This window comes from Macaca fascicularis, chromosome 2 (genome assembly GCF_037993035.2).
Source record: "Macaca fascicularis isolate 582-1 chromosome 2, T2T-MFA8v1.1".
NCBI classification, from domain to species: Eukaryota; Metazoa; Chordata; class Mammalia; order Primates; family Cercopithecidae; genus Macaca; species Macaca fascicularis.
In genome coordinates, this window is record NC_088376.1 from 176842478 (window position 1) to 176863378 (window position 20901).

At 35.5% G+C, this 20901-nt stretch overlaps 1 long non-coding RNA gene across 1 annotated transcript; it reads left to right on the forward strand.

The window, feature by feature from the left end:
* The first annotated feature begins 18176 nt into the window (after nucleotides 1–18176).
* On the forward strand, nucleotides 18177–20611 carry LOC123571763 (uncharacterized). Its single transcript, XR_006695972.3, has 2 exons — nucleotides 18177–18305; nucleotides 19577–20611. It is a non-coding gene; the product is annotated as an uncharacterized lncRNA (long non-coding RNA).
* Nucleotides 20612–20901: the final 290 nt, after the last annotated feature.

Consider the following 20901-nt stretch of genomic DNA (forward strand, 5'->3'; position numbering starts at 1 on the left):
GGAACAAGAGAAATTGGGGTCTACCTAAGGGTAAAGATGGGAGGAGGGAGAATCAGAAAAAAATAACTGTTGGGTACTAGGCTTAGTACCTGGGTGAAGAAATAATCTGTTCAACAAACCCCCATGACGTGAGTTTACCTATGTAACAAACCTGTACATGTACCACTAAAATAAAAATTTTAAAAAAGAAAAGTTACCTGCACCTGAGTTCACTGCTATTTTATTTTAATTTTAGAATTCTTTATAATTATTAAGATTTTAAGTCAACTAACAAGCATATTCATTTCCAAAAAATGTTGATAAAATAATTAGTCTCTTTTTAAAGGAAAGCTTCTAGCTGTTCTACAGAGATTCAACTTCTTCATTAGTCTTAACAAGGCCAGATTCAGGTACGTGCCTTGCTGGTACGGCCAGCAATATGGTCCAATGAAGAGGGTTAAATCTGGAAACCAACTCACTAACCTGGAAGGGGTTAGATTATGAGGAAAAAGTAACGTAGGTTACCCAGGGCAGAACAGTTTTTGCTACCTTGAAAACAGTTTGTACCAGGTCATCTATCTTGTGAGTAAGTCATGAAATAAAAGATTAAGCTGTAGTCTCCTCTAAAAGCAGGTTGGCTTACTGGTTATCATCATTTTAGGAGAATGCCCCTAATGTGATATATGGTACAGTTCTAATCCCAAAGGGAGAGAATGGATGGCATATGATAATACCAGTCTTTCTGAGATGAGTGGTTAGTATTCTGGAACTTCAGCAAAATCAACCTATGAACATAAATTTAAAAATATATATATCGAAAGTAATGAAGACCACAACACAAGAACAGGATGCTCTAAAAAAAGAATTCAGAGAACATGGAAGGAGATTCTAAGAATTAAACATTTGGTAAATGAATCACAAAGCCCACGTTTGGAAAATAATGGTGAAGAAAAGTTGCCAGAAGGAAGGGTAAGAGTACAAGAAGTAAAAGAAGATGGGAAAAGTAAAAAAATAATTTATCACATCTTAACATCCAAATAAGAGTTCCAGAGAAGACAGAATCAAACAAAAAAGAGAAAATTATCAAAAGAAGACATCAGGAAATTTTCTCAGAACTGTTTAGCATGTGCTCTGATTGAAAGCATACAGCAAGTTCCTATACAATGAATGAACACCAATGACAAAGAGAAGATTTAAAAAGCTTTTACACTGAGAACCAAAACGAATTTATATAAAAATGTGACAATTTGAACGAAATTAAGTTCACAACGGTAATACCAGAAGTTAGAAGATATTGCTACGATTACTTCAAAATTTTGAGGAGAAAATGATTCTCAGCTTGGAATTCTAATCTCAGTCAAATGATCAGTTAAGTGTAGATAAAATATTTTCTGACATATAAGCTTTTTAAAAAAGACAAACAAAAAAACTTTCCAGCTATTTTTTCTCAGGAAGTTAGTGGCAGATCTGCTATATCAAAACTAGGGCATAAACAAACAAAAAAGGAAGACATTTAATTCAAGAAATCAGGTGAAATGATCCACAGAAGATAGCATCAGGCAAACAAAAGTCACTTAGTCCAGGTTAAAGCAGTCACAGGAATCTGGAAGATATTTCTTCAAACAGAAGAAACCATTAAAATACCTAATGCTTGTAACTATTTCGAGAGAATATTTAAACAAATTGGAGGAGAGTTTCAGGCTGAATTAGCGACTACTACATTAAAAACTAACGAAGCAAAACTATGACAAGTATTAAAGAACATATTGTGTTCCATGGCTTAGTTATAAATTATATTTCATAATCAATATTATATAAACACTAATAGTGATCTACTCCCAAATTAACACACATCTATCTTCAAAGGATAGGAGGATTAGGAGTGTTTCTACGTGCTGGTGGGAGCAGAGTGGTGGAAGTGGTAATGAAGGGCGGAAGATAGCTATTTCCTAACAGGAAGTAGTTTTCTATTGTATTTGAAATTACCACACACCTGCCACTTTTGCATAACTTACCAAATTTCTCAACAAGAATACCATCACACCCTTTTATTATTGTGTAGTTTCTGTCAGAAGTTAGAAACCAAGCTGGTACCGCTGCTCAGAGTCTCACAAAGCTGCAAACAAGATACTGACTGTGATGAATTCTCATCTGAAGAATGAGAATGGAAGGATCCACTTCTAAGATCCCTCAAGTTGTTGACAGAATTCATGTTCTTGCAGCTACAGCATTCAAGACAACCAAATCCAGCATGCATGCACATGATACACACACACACACACACACACACACACACACACACACACACGGCAGGGGGGGGGAGAGAGAGAGAGAGAGAGAGAGAGAGAGAGAGATAGAGAGAGAGAGAAGTGCTCTAGTCACTTGCTTCTGGACTTTCCTTTAAAAGACTTTTCTGATAATTCCAGGCCCACCTAGGACAATCTTCCTTTTGGATAACAAGGACCACTCAATAGGAGCTTTAATTACATCTGCAAAATCCCCTCACTTTTGCCATATAATGTAACAAACTCACAGCAGTGATGTTCCATAAACCTTGCCAAATTCTGTTGGTTAGAAGCAAGTTCCACACCCCTCCCAACTCAAAAGGAAAGGGGACACACAAGGGTGTGGACTGTAGGGGGCAGGAATCATGAATGCCATATAGGAATTCTGCTTCCCATAGTAAGTAATCGCTAAAAATATAAAATCAAAAAGCAATATAATCATGTGGGTGTTTTAATATAAAGGCAATATCTAAAGAATCGGCTAAAATGTATGAAAGTACTTGTCACTATAGAGAAGTACATAGAGCAAGGTTAATTAATTTTGTAATTATCTGGCTCTTTATGTGCAGGCATATGTTGTTTCATTTTAATTGGATTTTATTTTTATCAAATAATTGTAATGTAGTAATTGTATAGAAGATGCTTAAAATTTTCTCGAATAATAAAAAGGAATGAGAGAAAAAAAAAAAGTGAGGGGGGCTGGAAAGTAATTCCTTGGAAAAGATATGGGAGTTTTTGTTGACTGTGAGCTCCAAATAAGTCAATAATGAAATATTGTTGCCATAAAAAATTAGATACAATCTCAGGCTTCTATTCATAGAAATATGAATAAATGGGAAAAATAATTGTCCTACATTATCCTTCACTGAAAATTCCATATTTGAAATTGTGTTCATTTCTAGGTGCCTAATTTAATTCTATTTTTCTATTACTGTAACATTGATGGCTTATTTTTCTTATGGAATCAATACATGGTCTCCATAAAAAACATTGGAAAATAGTAAAAAAGCGAAAATATGCAAACTTGATACTTGAAAACAAACATCACAAACATTTTGGTGCTGATCTTTGAAGCTTTTTTCTCCATATGGATATATCTATATTGTATACATATACTAGATACATAGTTTAGATGCTGCTTTTTTAACTTAATACCATATTTTATATTTCTGTTTCTAGCCAAGATAAAAAAACATGGACCAAAGAAACCCTCATCTGTAAAACAACTAAAAACCAGACAACATGTATGAGACAACAGTTGTGATATTGGTATCAGTCGAGAAGAGACAGTGATCCATGAGAGATAGGAAACAAACATGCGAGCCCTGTGACTATCTTCCTGGGTGGAGAAAAGTTCAAAGCCACAGAACAAGGAAGAGGAACTCAGGCAGAACCTGGTGATTCTCCGAATGGAACTGAGGGTTCCAGGAATCAGAGAAGTCCAGGCAGCTGGAATTTGGGGGGCAGCATTCTAGAGAAGAGTTCTTGAGAAAAGAGAACTACATATAAAGAGAACTCTGGTGATTTTCAGAGGGAGTGCTCCTAGAATATTCAGCTGAATGCAAAACTGTGAGCCATAGAAAGTTCTAGGACCAGATGGCTTTGTTTATAATGCTGTCAAACATTTAAGGAAAAAATAATAATATAAACTCTACTAAAATTTTTCTATTACATAAAAAATAGATACATGCCAATTTATATTATGGGCCAGCATTATTATAATAAGAAAATAAAACTACAAACAAATTATCTGTCATAAACACAGATACAGATTTAACGTTGCAAACTTAAATCATGTTCAGAAAATATTGTATTCATTTATTTTTTTAAATTTCTAATAATTTCAACTTTTGTTTTAGATTCAGGGAGTACACGTGTACTTTTTTAATACATAATTTATACAAAATTTTATACATAGATAATTTTGTTATACAAATTATCCCATCCTTCAGGTAGCGAACCTAGTACCCAGTAGGTAGTTTTTTAGCCCTTACCCTCCTCCCCCACCCACCAATAGTTCTCAGTGTCTATTGTTCTCGTCTTTATGTCCATATGTACCTAATGTTTAGTTTCCACTTATAAGTGACAACATGGTATTTGGTTTTCTGTTCCTATGTTAATTTGCATACGATGATGGCCTCCTGCTGCATTCACATTGCGGATGCAAAGGACATGATTTTGTGCTTTTTATGGCTGTGTAGCATTTCATGGTGTATAATTATCACATTTTCATTATCCAATCCCCCATGGATGGGCATCTGGTCTGATTTTCTGTCTTTGCTATTGTGAATAGTGCTGTGATGAATATGTGAGTGCATTATGTATTTTGTAGAAAGATTTATTTTCCTTTGGGTATATACACAGTAATAGGACTGTTGGGTTGAATAATATTTCTGTTTTTAGTTCTTTAATAAATCTCTAAACTGCTCTGCACAGTGGCTGAACTTTACATTCCAGCCAACAGTACATTCCCACCAATAGTATATAAGCATTTCCTTTTCTCTGCAGCATTGCCAGCAACTCTTATTTACATTCCCACCAACAGTATATAAGCATTCCCTTTTCTCCATATTCTTGCCAGCATCTGCTATTTTTTTTTTTTTTTTAAATAATAGTCATTCTGACTGGTGTGAGATGGTATATCACTGTGGTTTTGATTTGCATTTCTGATGATTAGTAATGTTGAGCATTTTTTCATGTTTGTTGATTACTTGTATGTCATCTTTTGAGAAGTGTTTATTAATGTCCTGTGCTCACTTTTTAATGGGGTCATTTGTTTTTTACCTATTGAATTAAGTTCCTTGTAGATTCTGGATACGAGACCTTTGTCAGATACAAAGTTTTCAAAGATTTTCTCTCATTCTTTGGGTTGTCTGTTTACTCTGTTGGTAGTTTCTTTTGCTGTGCAGAAGCTCTTTAGTTTAAGTAGGTCCCACTTAGTAATTTTTGGTTTTGTTGCTATTTTTTTGAGGACTTAGTCATAATTTTTTTGCCAAGGTCAATGTCCAGAAGAGTATTTCATAGTTTTTCTTCTAGAACTTTTACAATTTGAGATCTTTTATTTAATTGTTTAATCCATCTTGAGTTAATTTTTGTACATGATGAAAATTAGGGGCCCAGTTTCATTTTTCTACATATGGTTTGCCAGTTATCCCAGTACTGTTTATTAAACAGAAAGTCTTTTCTCTTTTGACTATTTTTGCTGACTTTGTCAAAGACTAGATTGGTTTCAGATTACTTCTGGGTTCTCTATTCTGTTCCACTGGTCTATGTGTCTGTTTTTGTACCAGTACCATGCTGTTTTGGTTATTGTAGCCTTATAGTATCGTTTGAAGCCAGGTAATGTGATGCCTCAAACTTTGTTCTTCTTATTTAGGATTCCTTTAGCTCTTGGATTCTTTTTGGTTTTATCAAAAAGTATTTTGAAAGATAATACATCTTGACCAAGGCAATTAGCCAAGGAATACAAATGGTGTTTAACATTCAAAAATAAAGTAAATTAATTTATACTGTTAGCATTGTTTTTAAAAAAGGAAACTATATGGTATCTCAAGATATACAAAAAAAAATCTATGAACATTATCCAACATTCATTCTTGATAAAAGCATTCAGCAGACTAGGACTTAGAGATACTTCTCCCTGAACTAAATAAAGTACAGCTATGGAAAAACTACAGCTAAAATCATAATTAATAGTGAAAAATTAAATATTCTTCCCTGAAGATTAGAAACAACATAAATATTTCTGCTTTCACTATTTCTATTCAACAGGGTACAGGTAGCTCCGGTTAGTGCAATACAGAAAATAAATAAATAAATGGCATTCAGGTTTGAAAAGAGGAGGTAAAACTGTTTTTAAAAAGCTTTTTTCATGACACTGTTGTCAGTGTAGAAAGTCCTATTGAATTCACCACAAAAATCCTCGATAAATGTACTATAAGTAATAAATGCATTCATTCAGGTTGTAGAATTAAGATTAATATATTAAAAATCAACATATGTACACTTGTATATCTAAAGTAAGAAGACCTAAATTCATAAATCAGATGATGGGATATTGTTAAAATGTCCGTTTTCCCCAAATTAATCTATAGAGTCAGTATAATCCCATTCAAAATCCCAGAAGGTATTTTGTTTTAAAAATTGACAAGCTTTTTCTAAATGTTGAAATTTAAAGGACACAGAGAAACCAAAACAAATTTGAAAAAGAAGAACAAAGTTGTAGGACTTCAAGATTTTAGAATCTACAGCAGTCAAGCCAGGGCCAGGGTTAGGTGCGGAAGGCAAGCTGCTTATGGCACAACATTTAAAGGAGGGTTCATTCATATGCTAGCACCTGCTCAAACCTGTAAGTGAATACTTCCTTAAATTTTGTGCCCTGGGCAGCCTATTACCTCAACCTAATCTTGGCCCTGATCAAGTAAGTGTTGCATTGGCATCAAATCAACAAATAGGTAAAGGCCATGCAGTCATTACATTGAAATACACAAATAGATTAATGGAACAGAAGAATGAGTTCAGTAATAATCCCACACACATGTAGTAAATTGCTTCTCAGCAGAGATGAAAAGGCAATTTAATGTACAGTAGACATGTCTTCAAAAGCAATATAAATATGATCAAAAAGCACATGAGAAGATACTCATCATTGTTAACCCTCAGGGAAATGCAAGTCACAATGAGATCCTACTTCACACCCACTAGGATGACTATAATCAAAGAGATGGACATAACAACCATTGGTGAGGATGTGAAAAAATTGGAACCATCACACATAGTTGTTAGAAATATCAAATGGTACAGCCAATGTGGTGAACATTTGGGCAGTTCTCAATAATTTCAACATGAACATTTTCAGAATAGGCAAATCTACAGAGACAGAAAGTAGACGGAAAGTTGTTGTCTATGTCTCAGGGTAAGAGGGTTTGGGGGGAAATCTGGAGTGACAGCTAATGGGTATATGGTATTTTGGGGAGGGGCATACAAATGTTATAAAATAATTGTAGATGTATGAGTTTCTTAGGGCTGCTGTAGAAATGTACCACATACTGGATAGCTTAAATAACAGAAAATTATTGTCTGACAGTTCTGAAGACCAGAACTCTTAGATCAATGTGTCAGTAGGGCTAGTTCCTTCTGAGGTTCTCTGATGGAAAAATCTGTTCTAGGCCTCTATCCTTGGCTTGTAGAGGTCCATTCTTTCCTTTGGTCCCTTCACATCTTCTTCCATCTATGAATTCATCTGTATTCAAATTTTCCCTTTTTGTAAGAACACCAGTTATATTGGATTAGGGCCAACTCTAATTACCTCAGTTTAACTTGATTATCTTTGTAAAGACTTTATTTTCAAATAAGGTCACATTTGAGACACTGGAGGTTAAGGCTTCACCATTTGAATTTTGGAAGAAACAGTTCAACCCCAAATAGTAGTGATGGTTACACAGCTTTGATTATTTTATAAACCATTAAACCATACACTTTTTAAATTTAAATTTTATTTTAAGTTCCAGGATACATGTGCAGGATGTACAGGTTTGTTACATAGGTAAACAAGTGCTATGGTGGTTTCCTGCACCTATCAACCTATCACAGAGGCATTAAGCCCAGCATGCATTAGCTATTTATCCTGATGCTCTCCATCCCCCCACCTTACTACCCTACAGACCCCAGTGTGTGTTGTTCCCTCCATGTGTCCATGTGTTCTCATTAAAACCATACACTTTAAATTGGTGAATTATATAGTATGCAAATCATATCTCAATACATTTGTTAGGTAAATAATAAAAATATAAAACAATTCTTTTAAAAAGCTATCAGAAAACTAATTCTTAAAAAGGCAAAACTTTGGTCTGTGGGCACAGCTTCAACAGAATTAAACGTTCCTGCCTGCCAGCTCTGAAGAGAGCAGCAGATCTAGCAGATCTCCCAGCACAGTGCTCAAGCTCTGCTAAGGGACAGACTGCCTCCTCAAGTGGGTCCCTGACCCCCATGCCTCCTGACAAGGAGACACCTCCCAGCAGGGGTCGACAGACACCTTATACAAAACAGCTCCAGCTGGAATCTGGCTGGTCCCCCTCTGGGATGAAGTTTCCAGAGGAAGGAGCAGGCAGCAATCTTTGCTATTCTGTAGCCTCCACTGGTGATACCCAGGCAAACAGAGTCTGGAGTGGATCCCCAGCAAACTCCAGCAGACCTGCACAGGAGAAGCCTGACTGTCAGAAAGAGAACTAACAAACAGAAAGGAATAGCATTAACATCAACAAAAAGGACATCCACACAGAAACCCCATCCGAAGGTCACCAACATCAAAGACCAAAGTTTCTTTTTCCTCATCCACGAAGATGAGGAAAAACTAGCACAATAAGGCTGAAAATTCCAAAAACCAGAATGCCTCTTCTCCTCCATCAACAAGGGAACAAAACAGGACAGAGAATGAGTTTGATGAACTGACAGAAGTAGGCTTCAGAAGGTGAGTGATAACAAACTCCTCTGAGCTAAAGGAGCATGTTCTAACCCAATGCAATAAAGCTAAGAGCCTAGACAAAAGGTTAGAGGAATTGCTACCCAGAATTACCAGTTTAGAGAAGAATATAAATGACCAGACAGAGCTGAAAAACATAGCACAAGAACTTCATGAAGCATACACAAGTATCAATAGCTGAATCAATCAAGTGGAAGAAATCAGAGATTGAAGATCAACCTAATGAAATAAAGCATGAAGACAAGATTAGAGAAAAAATAATAAAAAGGAATGAATAAAGCCTCCAATAAATATGAGACTATATGAAAAGACCAAACCTATGTTTGATTGCTATACCTGAAAGTGATGGGGAGGAAGGAACCAAATTGGAAAACACACTTCAGGATATTATCCATGAGAACTTCCCCAACCTAGCAATACAGGCCAATGTTCAAATTCAGGAAATACAAAGAACACCACAAAGATATTCCTTGAGAAGAGCAACCCCAAGACATATAATCATCAGATTCACCAATGTTGAAAGGAAGGAAAAAATGTTAAGGGCAGCCAGAGAGAAAGGTCAAGTTAACCACAAAAGGAAGGACATCAGACTAATAGTGGATCTCTTTCCAGAAACCCTACAAGACAGAAGACAGTGGGGGCCAATATTCAAAATTCTTTTTTTTTTTTTTTTGAGATGAAGTCTTGCTCTGTCGCCCGGGCTGGAGTGCAGTGGCCGGATCTCAGCTCACTGCAAGCTCCGCCTCCTGGGTTTACGCCATTCTCCTGCCTCAGCCTCCCGAGTAGCTGGGACTACAGGCGCCCGCCACCTCGCCCGGCTAGTTTTTTGTATTTTTTAGTAGAGACGGGGTTTCACCGTGTTCGCCAGGATGGTCTCGATCTCCTGACCTCGTGATCCGCCCGTCTCGGCCTCCCAAAGTGCTGGGATTACAGGCTTGAGCCACCGCGCCCGGCCACAAAATTCTTAAAGAAAAAAATTTACAACCCAGAATTTCATATCCAACCAAACTAAGTTTCATAAGTGAAGAAGAAATACAGACAAGCAAATGCTAAGGGATTTTGTCACCACCAGACCTGCCTTACAAGAGCTCCTGAAGGAAGCACTGAATATGGAAAGGAAAAACCAGTACCAGACGCTGCAAAAACAAACCAAAATGTAAATACTGTCGACTCTATGAAGAAACTGCATCAACCAATGGGCAAAATAACCAATTAGCATCATAATAACAGGAACAAATTCACACATAACAATATTAACCTTAAATGTAAATGAGCTAAATGCCCCAATTAAAGGTCCAGACTGGAAAATTGGATAGAGTCAAGAGCCATCAGTGTGCTGTATTCAGGATACCCATCCCACCTGCAAAGACACACACAGGCTCAAAATAAAAAGATGGAGGAAGATTTACCAAGTAAATGGAAAGAAAAAAAAAAATCAGGGGTTGCAATCCTAGTCTCTGATAAAACAGACTTTAAACCAACAAAGATCACAAGAGACAAAGATGGGCAATACATAATGGTAAAGGGATTGATGCAACAAGAAGAGCTAACTATCCTAAATATATATGCACCCAATACAGGAGCACCCAGATTCATAAAGCAAGTTCTTAGAGACCTACAAAGAGATTTAGACACCCACACAATAACAATAGGAGACTTTAACACACCACTGTCAATATTAGACAGATCAGTGAGACAGAAAATTAACAAGGATATTCAGGACTTGAACTCAGCTCTGGACCAAGTGGACCTAATAGAAATCTACAGAACTCTCCACCCCAAATCAACAGAATATACATTCTTCTCAGCACTGGACTGCACTTATTCTAAAACTGACCACATAATTGGATATAAAAGATTCCTCAGCAAATGCAAAAGAATGGAAATCATAACAAACTGTCTCTCAGACTACAGAGCAATCAAATTATAACTCAGAATTAAGAAACTCACTCAAAACCACACAACTACATGGAAGCTGAACAACCTGCTCCTGAATGATTACTGGGTAAATAACAAAATTAAGGCAGAAATAAATAAGTTCTTTGAAATCAATGAGAACAAAGACACAATGTACCAGAATCCCTGGGACACATCTAAAGCAGTGTTTAGAGGGAAATTAATAGCACCAAATGCCCACAGGAGAAAGCAAGAAAGATCTAAAATTGACACCCTAACAATTAAAAGAAGTAGAGAAGCAAGAGCAAACAAATTCAAAACCTAACAGAAAATAATAAATAACTAAGATCAGAGCAGAACTGATGGAAATAGAGTCATGAAAAACCCTTCAAACACATCAATGAATACAGGAGCTGGTTTTTTGAAAAGATTAACAAAATAGATAGACCCTTATCCAAACTAATAAAGAAAAGAGAGAAGAATCAAATAGATGCAATAAAAAATGATAAAGGGGATATCACCACTGATCCCACAGAAATACAAATTACCATCAGTGAATACTATGAACACCTCTACACAAATAAACTAGAAAATCTATAAGAAATGGATAAATTCCTGGACACATACACCCTCCCAAGGGTAAACCAGGAAGAAGTCAAACCCCTGAATAGACCAATAACAAGTTCTGAAATTGAGGCAGTAATTAATAGCTTACCAACCAAAAAAAAAAAAAAAAAAGCCCAGGACGTGACAGACTCACAGCCGAATTCTACCATGGGTACAAAGAGGAGCTGGTAACCATTTATTCTGAAACTATTGCAAACAATAGAAAAAGAGAGACTCCTCTCAAACTCATTTTGTGAGGACAGCATCATCCTGATACAAAAACCTGGCAGATACAACAAAAAAAGAAAATTTCAGGCCAATATGAACATTGATGTGAAAATCCTCAATATAATACTGGCAAAACAAATACAGCAGCACATCAAAAAGCTTATTCACTGCAATCAAGTGGGTTTCATACCCGGAATGCAAGGCTGGTTCAACATACACAAATCAGTAAACATAATCCATCACATAAACAGAACCAGTGACAAAAACCACATGATTATTTCAATAGATGCAGCAAAGACCAAAGGCCTTCAATAAAATTCAACACTCCTTCATGCTAAAAACACTCAATAAACTAGATACTGAAGGAATATATATCAAAATAACAAGAGCTATTTATGACAAACCCACAGCCAATATCATACTGAATGGCCAAAAGCTGGAAGCATTCTCTTTGAAATCTGGCACAAGACAAGGATGCCCTCTATTACCACTCCTATTCAACATAGTATTGGAAGTTCTGGCCAGGGCAATCAGGCAAGAGAAAGAAATAAAGGGTATTCAAATAGGAAGAGAGGAAGTCAAATTGTCCCCATTTGCAGATGCCATGATTGCATATTTTGAAAATCCCCTCTTCTCATACCAAAAACTACTTAAGCTGATAAGCAACTTCAGCAAAGTCTCAGGATACAAAATCAATGTGCAAAAATCACAAGCATTCCTATACACCAATAATAGACAAACAGAGAGTCAAATCACAAGCAAACTCCCATTCACAATTACTACAAAAAGAATAGAATACCAAGAAATACAACTTACAAGGGATGTGAAGGACCTCTTCAAGGAGAACTATAAACCACTGCTGAAAGAAAGAAAAGAAGAAACAAACTAGTGAAAAAACATTCCATGCTTCTGGATAGGAAGAACCAATATCGTGAAAATGGCCATACGGCCCAAAGAAATTTATAGATTCAATGCTATTTGCAGTAAGCTATCATTGACTTTCTTCACAGATTAGAAAAGACTACTTTTAATTTTATATGGAACCAAAAAAGGGCCTGTGTAGCCACGAAAATCCTAAGCAAAAAGAACAAAGCTGGAGGCATCACGCTACCTGGCTTCAAACTACACTACAAGGCTAGAGTAACCAAAAGAGTATGGCACTGGTACCAAAACAGATGTACAGACCTATGCACAAAACAGAGGCCTCAGAAATAATGCCACACATCTACAACCATCTGATCTTTGACAAACCTGACAAAAACAAGCAATGGGGGAAGGATCCCCTATTTAATAAATGGTGTTGGAAAAATTGGCTATCCATATGCAGAAAACTGAAACTGGACCACTTCTTTATACCTTATACAAAAAACAAAAAGCTCAAAATGAATTAAGGATTTAAACATAAGACCTAAAACCATAAAAACCCTAGAAGAAAACAAAGGCAATACCATTTAGGACATAGGGATGGGCAAAGACTTCATGACCAAAACACCAAAAGCAATTGCAACAAAAGCCAAAATTGACAAATGGAATCTAATTACATGAAAGAGCTTTGGCACAACAAAATAAACTATCCTGAGAGCGAACAGGCAACCAGCAGAATGGTAGAAAATTTTTGCAATCTATCCATCTGACAAAGGTCTAATGTCCAGAATCTACAAGGAACTTAAACAAGTTTACAGGAAAAAAACAACCACATCAGAAAGTGAGTGAAGGATATGAACAGACACTTCTCAAAAGAAGACACTCATGTGGCCAACAAACATGAAAAAAAAACTCATCATCACTGGTCATTACAGAAATGCAAATCAAAACCACAGTGAGATACCATCTCATGCCAATTAGAATAGTGATCATTAAAAAGTCAGGAAAAAACAGATGCTGGAGAGGATGTGGAGAAATAGGAAGGCTTTTACATGCTCAGTGGCAGTGTAAATTAGTTCAACCATTGTGGAAGACAGTGTGGAGATTCCTCAAGGATCTGGAATAAGAAATACCATTTGACCCAGCAATCCCATTACTGGGTATATACCCAAAAGATTATAAATCATTCTACTATAAAGACACATGCACACGTATGTTTATTGCAGCACTATTTACAATAGCAAAGACTTGGAACCTACCCAAATGCCCATCAATGTTAGACTGGATAAAGAAAATGTGGCACATATATACCATGGAATATTATGCAGTAATAAAAAAGAATGAGTTCATGTCCTTTGCAGGGACACGAATGAAGCTGGCAACCATCATTCTCATCAAACTAACACAGGAACAGAAAACCAAACACCACATGTTCTTACTCATAAGTGAGAGTTGAACAATGAGAACACATGGGCACAGGAAGGGGAACATCACACACCGGGGCCCGTCAGGGATTGGGAGGCAAGGGGAGGGGAAGTAATAGGAGAAATACCTAATGTAGGTGATAGGCTGATGGGTGCAGCAAAGCACCATGGCACATGTATACCTATGTAACAAACCTGCACATTCTGCACATGTATCCCATGACTTAAAGTATAATTTTTTTAAAAAGGCAAAACCTAAAGAGACACCTCATTAAAGGAGATCTAAGAGCTTTAAAAATATCAAACAGTTTTGAAATTATTAATCATTAGGGAAATCCAAATCAAATTCATTATGTGATACCAATGTAAACCAAATAAAATGACTAAATTTTAAAGACTGACAGTACAAAATAATAGCAAAGATAACAAACAATTAGAACTCTCATGTATTATCAAAATTTTACAGGCACTTTGGAAAAGAATTAGTCAGTTTCATATAAAATAGAACATACAATTCCATTCCTATATATTTTCTAGTTTTGTCTAGCTTTTGTCTCTAGTTTCAAGGAAGGAGTCTCTAAATCCTGAGAATGTCCTAGTGGCAGGATTATCTTTGTTATTCAGGGTAGGACCCTCAGACCACACTTCTTGAGATTATGCTAATGAAGTGACTTTTTGTGGGCCCTAGATGGTTGCACAATAGGGGCTATTTATGCTGGAAAGACCAACCATGTGATCAGAGCTTTCAAGGTTTAGAGCTATGTGATACAAGCTCAAAATCCTAACTTCTAGGGATGAAGGGAGCCTGAAGATTGAATTCAATTATATATCCAAGGATTCAGTCAATCACGCCTACTTACTGAAACCCCACTAAAAATTCTGAACACCTGAAGTTCACATGTCACCTGGACACCTGAAATTACCATCAATGGAAAGTTCATGTTTGGGACCTTTCCAGACCTTGCCTAATATGTTTTTTCCTTGGCTTGTTCTAACTCATATCCTTTTGCTATAATAAAAGTGTAAGTATAGTGACTTCTTGAGTTCTGTGAGTCATTCTACGTAATTATTCAACCTGAGGGGGTAGTAGTAGAAACCCTAAATTTGTATTCAGTTGGTCAAAAGTGTAGGTAAACCACACTTTGGGGGAATCCTCTAATTTGTTCCTAAAGTGAGTTCAGTCTTGTCAAGGACTGTGCCCTTAATCTGTGAAGTTTGGCCCGATTCTGGGTAGTGTCAAAATTGCATTAGACTTAAGAAAAATAAAAACATATTCACATAAGACATTACCTGGATGTTCATAGCAGCTGTATATAAAATGACCCAAAACTGTAAATAACCTAAATATCCATATATAATGGAAGAATTTTTAAATAGTGGTATATCTATTCAATGCAATATTACCAGATAGCAAAAATCAATTGATTATTGATATATGGGACAAATTAACAGATTTCAAAGGCATTGTACCAAATAAAATAAGCTAGACAGAAGATGAATATTTTCTGATTTGATTTATATGAATTCTAATGATAGCAGTAGATCATTAGTTACCAGGAGCTAGGAATAGTGGAAGGATATTTATTTGTAAAGAAGATTGAGGGAACTTTGTGGAATGCTAGAAATACTTTATGTCATAACTGGTGTGATGGTTGTAAGGCTTCATACACTATCTTGGTTCCAATGTCACCCAAGGTATAATAAACAATACCAGTCTCATAATGTAGATATAACTCTAAAGAAAACTATTAAATTTATTTCTTTGGAGGTTATGTAGATATGTTTATTGTGTGAAAATTCATCAGAATGTATCTTGATTATTAGTCCAATTTTTGGTTTATATTTTTGATATATGCTCTATTTCATTAAAGTAGTTCATGTTTTTAAAATGTTATTTATTGTTTTTCCCTTAGTAGTGCTTTAGAGTTTCCTTTTTGTAGATGTTACATGTTTCTTCTTAAGTGTATTTCTAGCCATTGTATGGTTTTCCTGATATTTAACAGAAACTCCTTCATTATAATTTTCTACTTTATATTTGACATGTGTAACACTATTAAAAAAATTTTTGAAATTAACTATTTTCCTGAATTGTCTATTTCTAATCTTCCCAACTAGAAATTTTTAGGTTTTACATCTATGCTACCAAATTAATGGTAAATAATGATAATTTACTTGGCTTTTTAACAAATGTTTATGGTTCTTGTTTCCCTTTTCTTAACAATTGTACTATTTCAAAGTTTTCGGACTATGAAAATTGGTAGTAGTAATATCTTACACTCTTCTCAACCTTCTTACTTGAATGAGAATTCTTCCAGTACTCAAATCTGAAATATGATGTTGGTAAGTTTAAAATGTACATTTGTTGGGTTAAAGAATAATCTTTTTCTTCTATTTTAATAAGATTATAAAATCAGAAATATGTGTTGGATATTATCAAATTCATTTATTGCAAAATCTTATGATTTTCCTCTTTGGGTAAATTATTATTTTGTATTATTATAATTGATATTTGTAGTGATCCATCTTTAAATTCCTGAATAAATTTCATTTGGTATTAGTATATTAATATTCTGTAGGATTAAAATTGAAAGTTTTGATCAGGTGTAGTGGCTCACACCTGTAATCCCAGTTCTTTGGGAGGCCAAGACAGGTGGATCACTTGAGGTCAGGAGTTCAAGACCAGCCTGGCCAACATGGGGGAACCCTGTCTCTACTAAAATACAAAAAATTAGCTGGGTGTGGGGGCACATGCCTGTAATCTCAGCTACTTGGGAGGCTGAGGCGGGAGAATCCCTTGAACCTGAGAGGTAGAGGTTGCAGTGAGCTGAGATCGTGCCACTGCACTCCAGCCTGGATGACAGACTAAGACTCTATCTCAAAAAAAAAAAAAAAAAAAAGTATTTTGTTTATTTTGTTTACCATTTAAGCATCTTTAATCTGTAGTTTCTTTATTCTATAATTTCTTAACCAAATTCAGAATGCTGCCAATTTCTTAGTCATAAAAATAAGTGGGACTTTTATTTTGTTCTCCATGTTTTACTAACACTGGCAATATCTGGTCTTTGAGGGTTTAAAATAACTTTCCCATGAAAGCTTTGGATCTCAAACTCAAGTGATTAGATGAGAGGTTTAGAAATTGTGTTCTTTTGGGGAATCAGCTCCATCATGTTGGTTCTGAGGGATCAGAAGCCAATGGGTTGACTTTACTGGAGAGCAAATTTTAACTCAACCTATGATACCCTCTTTACAATTAAAATAGTCTTAAAATGGTAAGACAATTCTACAGAGCAGTGCATAAAAGAAGTTTATGCCTTCCTGGACAAAAGAAGTTGAATGCTAGAGCTTTTATCTAAACTCCTTTTTCTTGTATCATTCAGTACCGTTCAAATGCCATCCTCATTCACAACTTTTTAGTGACAGGGCTTCAAAGAACACTATCTCTCTCAGCGCCTCATTCTCCAAGGCCACAGCAGGCCCTGAGTCATTCTCACCATGAGTGTAGCCCACAGATATGTTCCATGAAGAGAAACCAAAGAGCTCAGCATAGCAAATGTTCACCCACGGGGAAGAAACAAGCCCCAAACCACAGAATTAAGCTGCAGGTTGTAGAGGCCAGAGGAAAAGTTCACCTGGGTGCCAACATTGAAGGTCTGCTGGAGCAGATGGAAATGGGAGTATCAGAACAGAACTTCAACACAGCTCTATCAGAGAAAAAATAAAATGCAGAGATCAACAAAGTCCCATTCAAACTTATGTTAAAAATGCAAAATGCTATTAATTGAATTCATTGTACATTTGGCTCCCAATAGATCACATGTTGGTCCTTAATCCTGTTAAAAGATAAACTGAGGCACATTACAAGTTTAACAAATGTGAACATTCAGCAGTTCATGAATTGGCAGCATCAGACTGCAAGTAATTCAGCACTCCACTAAGAAGGAGAGAGGGAAACATTATAAGGTCTTTACAGAACCAAGACAAGGAAAGTATTTGACTGGCCAAAGAAGACGGTCCCTAGTTAAAAGTTAGCAATTTCTGATTGGTTAAGTGTAAGTTTCACTTTACTGTTTACAGTGAATTCGGTTTTTGTTTACTTAAGTAGGAACCCAAGCCACTGGAGCCATCTCAGCCTGATGGCCTTTCAATTAATCATTTTAACAATACAGAATGTTTCATATAATACCAATATAAAATAATAGTTACACAATGCAGCTGCTAAAATGTATTGAAGAGCAGTGATAACTGATGATAACACATTTAGAATTCAGCAACTCATAGGAGAACATGTTACTTTACTTTCTCATTGGGTTCACTTCCTGTCCATTCAGTATCATCTTAGATGGAAAACTGAAAATTATTTCTTACTTGGTCTGACTCTTTTTCCACTTTCTTTTCTACTTCCTTCTCTTTCAGCTCCCAGGCTTCATCCTGCTTCAGCTCCTGTCATCCTGTGCTGTGAAATTCCTAAACCTCTTTGAGCCCTGCAACAATCTGATTTTCACTCTGTTCTAGGAAGGATCCATTCTTCAGTGTGGAGCACATGTAAGTGTCTATTTTTGACTAAAAAAGATTGCCTCTCATAGCAAAACCTTGTTATGAAGAGGACAAAAAGTCCTCTTCACTAGTGATGAGGATGGACAAATATGAAGGCTACCTCTTTCTGCAATAATAGCATGTAACACCCCACCCTACTTTGGTTATCCTTGGCATTTGCTACTTTGAATTTTTTCTACGCACAGTGATCATGAGGCAAATACTTTAACTAGAATGACACAGTCAGATTAAAAAAAGAAAAAAGAGGACAATGGCACACATAGAACTCACCTCAAAGTTACTATGTCAACCACACCTTTAAGTACAATTTTAAAAGAGGTTCTGTCACCATTTTCACCCACTCTGTGACAGCTACTAAATACACCATCGTTATAAGATGAGAGAAAAGGGATAAAAGCTATAGCAATAACTTTTTCTTTTTTAAAAATATAATCAAACAATTGGGAGATATATAGATTAGTCTTCTGCATGTATATTTCTTTCAAGTACAACATTAACGAATAGCATTGCTTATCTACATATAAGTTAAAATCCAAAAGCATTTATTAGCCTCTCATTCTTCCTCTGGTACCTTCTCCAGCTAGATTTCTAATTTAATTTATAGTTTAGTAATTATTACCTTGTTTCTTTTATGAAATTTCTTCCTTCACTGGTCAAAAAAAAAAATCAGAAACTAAAGATTTTGTACATAGAAATAGTTGGAGAGGTATACCATATACTACTAAGAACTCTACTGGGATTATTACTTCAGTAGTGGGAGAAAAATAAAACAAACCACTGTTATAATTTCCCTTTGAGTCCCCAACATTATATATTTTGTATTCAGGGGCACTATCCCATTTATTCAATAGTTATAATTCATTGACTAAGAAGATAAAATCCACTAAAAATGAGTAAAAATTAATGTTAAAAACTGGTCAAGAAGTTTGATGGTCTCTCACTTTGGAAATTCTTTTTCTATGTGAATGCTCTGTCTTAATATTATGTATTAACATGAAAGTAGAGAGCAATCAAATACAAATCTATTTCATGGCAGGACTACCGGTACAATAAAATTTAATGGCTATCTTTAAAGGTTTTGGTATGAGTCATTCTGGAAAAAAATATTTCAATTTACTTTTCAAGCTTCTGCCTAAAAGACAGAGAGGAAAACACACTCTGTCCTCAAAAATCAAGGAAAGTAGTTTAGTAGGCAGAGTACTTGTCATTTGACCCAAAAAACCTCATTTTTTTTTTTTTTTTTTTTTTTTTTTTACCAGAGTCAAGAGAGAAAAAGATCAATTCAGTCTTCTAAAGAAGCAATGACTCAGAAGAGCAATCACATCAGGACAGGGCCTGCTGTTCAAACTGCTTAGATTTTACAAGGTGCTATTAGGTATACTTAAAGTTGATTGGCCTGTAAATTGGAAAAAAAAAAAAAAAAATCCCTTGTGGTATTTCAACAAAAGAAGATATTTCTGTGAGTTTTACATGGCTGTCTCTTGGAGAGAGTGGTGAGGAAATCGCACTTCGGTTCTGTTTCTTCATTCTCTTTTCTATTAGTAGTTTTAGCTCTGTGAGTTTCCTTCTTCAACTAGGAAAAGATAATTGGATTTATCATTACTAGCTCTAATTTTTAAAAAGACCTATAAATCAAGGTCCTCTTTGCATTGTGGCCACTGTTTAATAGATCTTTTCTATATACAACTGAAGTTTTTGTTTGTTTGTTTGTTTTTGGTTTTGTTTTTGTTTTGCTGAAATGTATATGACATGTTTCTTCCACTCAGGTTAAATATTCTGCTCTCTGGGATAAATGGCAAAATGTAATACTGCAATCAAGCATTATTAACCCTGAGTGTGTTTTAGTTATACTATAATTAAAATGTATATGTATCAAAAATATTAATAAGAGCTCGCATTCTGGGAGATTAAATAATGTGTTTGGATGTGATTTGTAGTTGTTTGTTTAATAGAAAAATAAATTTATAGCTTACTTTTAGAGATTTTTAGGCAAATAGTATAAGGTGGAGATATAAATTTCAGGCTTTGAAATAGAAAGACTGAGATTAGAATCTCGATTTTACCATTATTAGCCTAAGTCTTTTCATTTTCAAAATAGAGATAATACGAATATTAGATTTGTTGAAATTGATGAACTAACAAATTAAATTGTAAACAATTGATGAAGTGACACATGTAAAATGTAAAAAGATGAACATCAATTGTAAAAAGTTGGTACAATAAAAAACGTAAAAAAAATGAACTAACATAGTGGTTTACGTGTAGGAGTTTCAATAAATGCTATTATAATCAAAGCAAGCTGTCAGAGACCATAATTGCTTTTATCTCAACAGAGCAAAACATCAACTGCTAGAGCTCTCAGATTCTTCCAAGATCTATCCTGTGCAATTTTCAGCAGTTTGCAACCCAGTCACAGGCTTCTTTTTTCATTGGACATTAGAGTCCATTCAGATCTCAACTCGCACAGGACCACACACCCCCTGCAATGATGCCTGAGCAAAATTTCTACTAGCCTCAGCAACCTTACACCAATGCCATCCTCAAGCATTGAACAGTTCTCTGGACACCTGCAGCGAAGGTACCT